General features: G+C 46.0%; 1 protein-coding gene across 1 annotated transcript in view; it reads right to left on the bottom strand.

Moving 5' to 3' along the window:
• The window catches only part of LOC113800942 (uncharacterized), a 21,380-nt gene extending 14,256 nt beyond the window's left edge, over positions 1 to 7,124 (bottom strand). Inside the window, exon 1 of the mRNA XM_070131854.1 lies at positions 6,892 to 7,124. The gene's annotated coding sequence lies outside the window, so the exon portion shown is untranslated. The remainder of the gene's footprint in view (positions 1 to 6,891) is intronic.
• Between the last annotated feature and the right edge of the window lie 2,876 nt (positions 7,125 to 10,000).

Consider the following 10,000-nt stretch of genomic DNA (forward strand, 5'->3'; position numbering starts at 1 on the left):
CATGTCCCGGGATTCTGAAACAAACAGATGCGAGGCAAATATCTTTGTTTGTATAAAGATGGTCTCCCGGTCTCGGGAAACTATGGACACTGAAGACATGCAACTTCAACCCCGGCAAGGGGAATGCCAGATACATAATCAGCTGTCCAGAAGAAATCCCTGGCCAAACTGTCACATGTATCAGATCATAATACAGATGAACATCCTGCTCCCTTGGGGGGAAAATTTAATGTACACCCTCCTGTGAGAGATGTAATAACAAGTCCAACACTGCCCGGCGGAAAAAGTTCCGGTGACAACTGCCCCTTAACTGCCTCTCATAAACCACCCAACAATGAGTATTGGTCCTGTCTGATTCTTTTTAAGGCTGACCTATAGTTTTCCAGTCAGACTAAGCAAAAATAATCGCTGGGTCTCACCCACTGACTTTACCAACTTTTTTACTGCGCAGTCCAACAATCCCACGGAATCCTCCAGTCTTTTTTAAGCCTCCTCTAGCTCAAGCAAAGGCCCGTTAAGTCGTGTCCTCTCTACTTGTATAGGTATGATCTGCACAGACAAAGTGTAGAGGACCTGTCCCTCCGAAATAAAAACTAGCTGGTGCTTGCCAAAGAATCCTCTATCTCCATCCGGGCCCCCACTCCCAAAATGATCTGAAAAATATCCCAACATGAGAACTACATTACAGAAAATAAGTGAGTACTCTTCCACTCACTATTTATTATTTACCCCTGAGTTTCCTCTTGATCCTTAGAGCTAATAGGGTCATGAATAGGATATGCCCTGTTTACATTTCCCCCTCTGGCCTGAGCAAAGGGACGATTCCAACTTTAGCCTATCAGCATGAATCTTACATTCCTTCTGATCCGACAGCCTTCGTAACTTATATACCACCTCCGTTGCCCTATCTATCACTCGATAAGGCCCAGTAAATAAGGGCTGTACCTTTTTACTCAGCCCAGGCTTTGGTACCGCCTCGTCAAATACTCTGTCACCCTCTACTATGGGACGGTTTCTTGCCCGAGGTCTATCTCGTGGCCTTTTCTTTATCTCCTCCTCGATGTGATACTGGCAGTGCTTGAAAACCTTACTACCTATCACTTGAAGTTCCTGAGAATAATCCTCTAAGTTATAATCCTGTAAGTCTGCAAATAGCATATATGGCCATTTTGGATCGCGGTGTTTCAAAGCAAAAACCGGAGAATCCCTAATTATCCGATGGTATGCGGTGTTGTATGGCAATGTGGCCACAGGCAACATCACATTCCAACTAATCTGATTGTCCCAAACCAAGGTCCTCAGAATTTTAGTTTAGACACCATTTACTCTTTCTACCTGGCCATTTGAACTAGGGTGATATGGAGTTATCACATGTCTACCCATCTGTAACTGTGTACATAATTCCCTTTAGAACTCATTTACAAACTCCCGACCCCCATCCGTTACGATGTGTCCTGGAGCTCCCTCATTTATCACTACCGTCTCTTGCTATCTCTGGTGCCTCCTTTGTTTTTAAAGGGGCCACATAAAGGCATCCACCACTATGAGAATATACTTAAACCCCTCCGCCACGGGAAAAGGACCCACTAATCCATGTGAACCCTCTGAAAAGGTTCAGTGACCTCTGGAAAACTTAGTAAGTATGCTGGAACCTCCCGCGCCGGTTTATAATGTATGCACGTTTCACACTTTCTACAAAATATTCGCACTGCTTCTTTCATGTCTATGAAGACTGCAAACATGCCAACCAGGGTAGCATGACCTGAGATTGGGAGACTGTGTTCCAACCGCAACGCAGCCTCCTGAAAATCCGGAAAGGCCGTAATACCCCGGCATCGTCCCTTTGTTGAAGGACCCCTCCAATGGCAAATTTACTCGCATCCGTGGCTAGTACAAAGTTCCAAGTAAAATCCGGGAAGTTCAGTACTATATCTTCACTTAGGGCTCCCTTCAGAAGCTCAAAAGCCTCCTTTGCCTCAGAACTCCATTGTAATTTACTCTTATTATCTACCGGGCGAAGCCCTCTGGTTAAATCTACTAATGGTTATGCTGTCTGCAAACCCATTAGTGAACTTGCGATAGTAATTTGCAGCGCCCAAAAATGCCTGCAATTCTCGCATAGTAACTGGAAAGGGATAGTCTTTCATCGCCCTAACCTTCTGTGGCTGAGGTTTTACCCCATCTGCTGAGATAATATGGTCCAAATAATCTACCTGTGACTTGAAGAATACGCACTTTGACAGCTTCAGTGCGAGATTGGCCTCTTGTAGCCGTAACAACACTGCTCTTAAATCATTACAGTGTTCTTCCCACGAATCTCCAAGAACAACAATGTCATCTAAGTGCATAAACCCAACCCCACCTACTAATCCGGTGAGAACCTAGTTTATGATACTCTGGAAGGATGCAGGAGCATCCTTCAATCTGAAAGGTAACACATTGAAATGATAGTGCCCCTCCGGAGTCGAGAAAGCCGTAAGTTCCTTACTTCATGATGTCAGAGGGATTTGATGATAGCCTTGACGAAGGTCAAGACAAGAAAAAATCCTACTTCGACCCATTCGCTGTAGGACCGTATCTATGTGAGGCAGTGGATACCTATCATCCTGAATTACTTCATTCAATAATCAAAAATTCATATAGTCTCAGACTCCCCTCTTTCTTCTGGACAGGTACTAAAGGACTGTTATGAGGGGATCACGAAGGCGAAATAACCCCTTGTGCCATTTTATCCTCGATTTGGTGCCTAATCTCTTCCCTATATTTTAAAGGAATTAAATATGACTTCTTATAGATAGGTGGTCCTTCTGCCCTTATCTCATGGAAAAACTGATCAGAGATCATCAATGGTTCGTCACCCAGAGAAAATACCCTTGGAAATTCCCAAACTATCCCTGACAACATGTCATATTCCTTTGAACCCTTTGCAAACCAGCCTCCTCTAACAACCTAACTACCCTGTTTCCTGTAGTACTTATGCTAACACTGACAGCTCCTATTGCAACCATGTCCTCGTCAAGCTGACGTTTCTGCAACTCGACGGCGTCCCCTATGCAGACCGTTGATTCTACCTCAACAGGAAAATCCTCTTTCACTGCATATGGAACCCTAAACCAAAGACGATTCCTGGATCATTGTATCCTGACTACCCGTTCCGAAAGTCTTAAGCCAGTCAACTCCCGTGGTATAAACAACATGGAACTTATCCTCCCCTGAACCTTTCCATCCCCACTGAGTTCTAAATCTAATACTCCGCAGGAATGTGCATCTAAAATCTGACTCTCTCTTAATGTGGCTACTCCACTCTATGCTATACTGTTATCTACAGTGTCCTCCTCATTTAAGAGTACCTTCTGATCTGCTCCCGTTGCTCCCCCAGGGGCCGACATGCCAGGCGTCCCCGGAGTCGGTCTCCCTGCACTGTATGTAGGGCGTCCCCCACAATCATTTAACACGGTAGCAACTGAGCCTGCTTCTGAAAGACTCCACACCACATCTACCTGTTGACCCTCGATCGACAGGTGTATGGTTAACAAATACAACCTGATGTTCCCGTATAAGATCACAACCTAATTACAAATTTCCTAACCTTTACTGGACAAAACTTCAGTGGAATATCGGCCTCCACTCTCTGGCCTATGTCAGTGACACCACCTCACCTGACCCTGAGACTGGAATCCCTTACCTCGATATTCCTTCCATGTAAAAATTTACTTCTTACTAATGAACATCCCCCTCCCATATCAAACACGACCTTTGTTAGTTCACCCAAAAGTAAATAAAAAAGAAGTAACCCCGCACCAAAAGACTGTACGGTTATTACCCCCTCCCTCCCTGAAGAAGGAATGGATCTTCGAGCCAAAGTCCCCTTCACCCTTACCATGAACCATCTTCAGGGAACACATCTATGTGCTCCCCTTCCCCTCGTCACTTTTTGAATAAGGAGGCGGAGCGGCCTGTCCACCCTCCTTTTTCTGAAGTCGCACCGGACAGTGTATCTTCATATGACCCGGCTGTTGACAATAGAAGCACACCATATTTCCTGGCCTCCTATCTCTCACACCTGCGACCGGCGACGCCCCCCCCGAATGACACCGGCCCCTCCGGCCTGTGACCCTCCATGTAACTGGTGCAAGTTATCCTGAAAAACTGTGCATGACTCAACACTATGGCCAAAAGGAGAACAAAAAATGCACCTTACCTGGGGTGGGGATCCCCTCTCCCCTAATCATCCAATCATCCAAATGAATGCAGAACATTCGTTCATTGAATGACCTTCGCTACTACAATATAGGCAAGCAGGAGCGCCGGTATTCCGTCGTACTTCTCCGATGCTCATACTAGAATGTCCCCTACTAGGACCCAGCTTACCTTGGGGAGGCAAAGGGGTTGACAGGCCCTTCGCCTGCTTCCCAGTCTTCATCTCTCCCTTTGCAAGACCCTGCACCGGCACTCTAGGTGATGTAGCAGCCGTAACCAAGTGCCAGCTGAGGCCTTTGCCTTAGCTGAGACCACTAACTCCGGGTTGTCAGACACCCATGAGTTATAGAACTCTAAAAGTGTGGTCGGCGAAACAATATCATCCAATGTATGCTTTAGGACGAAGGAAACAGGTAAATCCTTCACCAACAAGCAGAATGCGCCCATAATGATAGGCTCCAACTCCTTGATGCCCACCAACTCCCAAGCAACCTGGTACAGACCATTGAAAAAATTAGTAATTGGCTCCCCATCCTTCTACCTTATCTCACATAACCTAACCACTAGTGTGCTTAGACTTGGCATAGCAGGAGCCGCTCCTTTAAAGAACTTAACATCCTTGGTAGTATTTGCAGCCCTCCAGAACTTACAAATGCTCAACGGCTCCCCCCGCAGCCGTTCCAGGGCTAAATTTATCCTTCCCCAGTTGAGTCGTCAGTAGAAGATCCCTGCCCCAGGTAAGGTGCGTTTTTTGTTCCCCTTTTAGCCATAGTGTTGAGTCATGCACAGTTTTACAGGATCACTTGACGTGACAATATCGTCTACAGCAGCGGGCACCCGCCCCACCAAAGAGGATACCCTCCCTGTTGCAGATCGAGTCCGAATGGAAAAAAAAAAATCAAATCCTCAGCTGCTTTCCCCAAAACAGCCGACCCTCATCCATGAGCAAAAACTACCAAAACGAAAACAAGAAAAATAACACAAAACAAAATCCCGAGGTACAAACGGCAACACTACGCCTCCCTAGTGGCACAATCCGCGCACCCGCAACCCGCCCGTGACGTCACAGGGATGCCCTGCCCAGTCGCACCGTCTCACGGAACCCCGTGACTCAACCCAAGCAGTCTGCTATGACGTCACCAGTCACTCCACTATCGTCGCCCGGAATCCCCAAACCCCCGTCACCCGTACGCCCGTCACCCGTCAAGTACAGGTCTCGTCACTAAGCGACTCAAATTCGTTCATCTCGCGCATGACGTCATCTGGAGACAGAGCCTGGGGGTTCGATGCTAATCGTGTGGTCATTCTTTGATGTGAGGTAGAGCCGTAAGGATCTCTCCCTCTCTCCGTTTTCGCTCGCTTGACTGACCGGCACCGGCAAGCCACAATACCCAGTGACTGGTTGCAGCTTATACATGTACATTTGTTATTATTATGTTTATGTATTGCCATTATTATTATTAACATTATTATTGTTATTGTTGTATGATTTGTTTTATAATAAATTCGTCAAAAAACATTTGGAGTTTACATATGCCATGTTTTTTTTTTAAATCTATTTTACGTCTTTATTATGCCATGTCTAAGCTGCAACATGAAAATTACAAAACTAAATTCACGTAGAATATGTGATATAGGCCTATAAACAATCGCTGATAATCATCGCCTGTAAAATCTGTCCAATATGCAAATTGTTCAACGTGCCGACATCTAAAATTACTAAAGTATCAGCTCATTTACCACCGTTTTCTATTATCTCCCTTCCACCCTACTATGCTCTGATTCCCCCCGCCCCCCTTGCTCTCAGCTCTCTCCAAGTGACGTCATAGGCCTGCGCAGAACTCCGAAGTGACGAGACCTGTACTTATATAGACCTTGACCCTGACCACCACCCGAGCGGACTCTCTCCCAAAGTCCGGTGCAGTCTGCTCGCCCAGTGACCGCTGACGGAGCGCTTACGCGGTCAGAGGTCAGCAGTGTCGGACGGTAAGCAACCTCCGTGCCACACTCTGTAGCTCAAAAAAAGGGAGGGGGGGATACTGGGAATGTTAAGAAATAATCTAACAATATAGCAACCAGCTTGCACTAAATATTACAAGAACATATTCCTACAATAAAAGTAGCATGAACACTATATTGCAATACAAAGAAAAAAAAAAAAAGGCAAATCTAAACTGAAAGTAGCCATTAAAACTACAAAAAGAATACAATATAGGAAATTAGAACCCAGCGTCTCGGGGAACCCCTAGCTGCAACAAAAAACTGGCGGTCAAATACATAATGTAACGAAAAGTAACGTGGAAAACCGCCACCGCTGTAGTAAACAGGCTGTATATTTATCTGTAAATAATAACTGTTACGATAAATTGGTACAACTACCACAACCAGTTCTTTCAATAGGCAGAACTGGAAACTCTGACTAACTGCAGGTCAACTTAAAAAGGTATTAGTTTTACTATATTTATCATCTTCTTTAAATCAACATAATAACAATACATACAGAACAGGATTAAATCAAAATGTACCGGAAGTAGACCTGACCCCACCGGTTGTGACTACCCCATCTAGCTGTTAACAATCTTCTTAACAACTAGCCCCTGGAAGACAGTATGTTCTCCTGATAAACTTTCCAATACCCGGACTAATTCGCCCAATACCTCTCTAGACAACTTAGATGAGCACTCCTCTTACCGATGTGAAAAGAACGAGTCCATCCTTGTCTCGGGACTGCCAGGAGGTGTTCTGTCTCCTAGTCACTGTCTCCTCTCCCGCCACCGCGCGTGTGCAGACGAGAGACGCCCTTAGACGATTTATGTCTACTTTTCTTCGTAATCTTCATAATATCCGTCGTCCCGGGTGAGAGGCAGTGGGAACGAGCGAGGCCTCTGTCTTTTGTCTCCTCTTGTTCTCATGTCTTCTTTCCGTTGTCTGACGAGACGTTCTTTTTATCCAGCTATTCCTTAGGAGGGCGTTTACTTGCTTTGGCCGTAAAAGTGTCGAAAGATAAAGCAGAGTGAACACCTGCGTCCGCTGAAGGAAGGAAGGCAGCTGCTAGGGCCTAGTATGCCTTGTTCATATTGTTCAGACATATATGTATGTATATATATATATATATATATATATATATATATGTGTGTGTGTGTGTGTGTGTGTGTGTGTGTGTGTGTGTGCATATATGTATACATACATACATACATACATATATATATATATATATATGTATATGTATAGATGTATATATATAGATGTATATATATGTGTAAAAATGTGTATATGTGTATATATATTTATTTATATATAATATATATATATGTACATATGGATTATATATACATATTTCATATATTTATACATATATATACATCTATCTACACAGCAGCGTCGGCGGGGTGTGGCAGAGGTGGCGTCCACCCGGAGTGATTGCCCGTGGATAAACCTCAGGCGGGAAGTTAGGGTGGGGGCTTGGCACGTCCGTTCTTTGCGTCAGGATGATCGTTTGCCGCTGCTGTCAAGGGAGCTGGGAAAGTTGAGAGTGGAGGTGGCTGCTCTCTCGGAGGTGAGAAGACTTGGCAGCGGCACGATCAGTGTAGGTGGCTACACCTATTACTGATCGGGCCGCAGCAACGGTCATCGTATACAGTAGACTCCTTCCCTCGGTAGTAGTGGTTACTCCAGTCGATAAGCGTATAATGGTAAAGAGTGAAGCTAGCATTTTGGCTTCATGTCTCTTATTTTTGCTCCTACCGATGTTTGTAAACAACATGAAAGAGATGTTCTACGCCACAGTAGCATCTGTGTCAGACAGGTGTCCCCGGTGAGATATACGGATGGTTCTGGGTGACTTTAATGCAGTATCTGGCTTTGATCGAGCTAGCTATGAGATGTGTGTCAGTCCCTATGGTTCGGGAGCTGATACCGGCAGCGAGAATAGCCTCCTTTTCCGGGACTTTGCTAGGTCCTAGAAATTGAAGATTTATGGCTCCTGGTACCAGTGCTTAGACCCACATCGTTGGACATGGCACAGCGATGTGGGTAATGCAGCCATGAGATCGACCACATACTCGTTAGCACACGTTGGAGGATCCTCCAGAACTGCAGGGTGTATAGGATTGCCGAAATCTGTGGTATTGACCATAGATTGTTGTAGCTATCCTCGAGTCCACTTCAAATTTCCCCAGCGGTTCAATGATCACCCCAGGGTGTTTCACTTGGACAGGCTGAGGGAGAGGGAATGTTCCCGGGGGATTGCCGAGGCAGTCTCTGGTCGTTTCGCATTGCTTGACAATCTGACGGATCCAGTACTACTGTGGAACACCTTCAAGCGAGAAACACTTGATGCAGCCCAAGACGATTGGTGAAAGCCGGAGAGCAAGACAGAATTTCTATTATAAAGAGACACTGGACGCAACAGATGCTTGCTGTGTGGCTAGTCTGACAGGGGATCAGGATTTGCACCATTCTCAGGTGTACAGAACTCGGTCACTGTTAAGAAGGGACAAGTCTTGCAGAGGAGGCCGAAGCCCATTTCTTGGTAAATGACCTTCGTCCTGCATACCAAGCCCCGAGAAAGCTGAACTCCAAGCTCTCTTCACAGGTGACAGCAGTTCGCTTAGTAAGTGGCCAGATTGTCTCACATCCTGTTGCGGTGCGGGAGCCCTGGGCTGAGTATTTTAAGCAGTTGTACCAGGTTGACCCACCAACAATTAACTTGGTTGCCGAGATTCCGTTGCCAGACCCACCCATCAGTGAGGATCCTCCCTCCCTAACTGAAGTTAGGGGGGGGAGGCCAACTCCAAGCTGAAGAGCGGTAAAGCAGCAGGTATATGCGGCATCCCAAATGAACTGTTAAAGGCTGGTGGTGAACCCATGGTGTGGGGATTGCATGCTGTCCTGTTTGCCATCTGACGGTCCGGTACCATTCCCCCTGACCTGTTGAGGGGTGTGGTTATCCCTCTCTGGAAGGGGAAAAGGGGCCGATGGGACTGCAGCAATCACCGATGCATCACACTGCTCAGAATGCCAGGCAAGGTTCTCACCCACATCCTTCTGAGACATATCAGAGACCACCTACTAAGGCATCAGAGGTCGGAGCACTCTGGATTCACTGTTGGTAAGTCCACAATAGACTGTATCCATGCACTATGAGTCATTGTAGAGCTTTGTCATGAGTTCGGGTGTTGGTTGCTTGCAGCCTACATCGACCTCAAGAAGGCGTTCGATACAGTGCATCAGGAATCACTCTGGGAGATCCTGAGAAAGAGGAATTCCAACAAGGTTTATTGGACTAATAGCAAGTCTGTATAATGATACTGAAAGTGCTGTTTAGTTTGTGTGTGTAGGGTGGGGGGCGGGGAGCTGTTGAACTTCTTTCCTGTTAGTTCAGGAGACAAGGCTTGCACCAACACTTTTCAACACTTGCATGGACTGGATGCTGGGCAGAGCTACTGTTCAAAGTCATGGGCAATATCAAGATCATCGACCTTGATTTTGCTGATGATGTTGCTATTCTATCTGAGTCCTTGGAATCCTTAGTTGTGGCTCTCGATGCATTTAGTAATGAAGCAAAGTCCTTAGGTCTAGAGGTGTCCTGGACCAAGACCAAGATTCAGGACTTTAGGGAGAACCTGTTTGGTTGCTACATGCTTGTGGCGAGGACATTAAAGACATACCTTGGTAGTGTAGTTCATAACTCTAGGCTGTCAGACCAGGAAGACAGCAGACAGATTGGCCTGGGAGCAGGGGTCATGAACTCTCTTGACAAATTTGGAGATGCCGGTACCTGTGCAGAAGTTATACGACC

The sequence above is a fragment of the Penaeus vannamei genome, chromosome 2, assembly GCF_042767895.1.
Source record: "Penaeus vannamei isolate JL-2024 chromosome 2, ASM4276789v1, whole genome shotgun sequence".
NCBI lineage: Eukaryota > Metazoa > Arthropoda > Malacostraca > Decapoda > Penaeidae > Penaeus > Penaeus vannamei.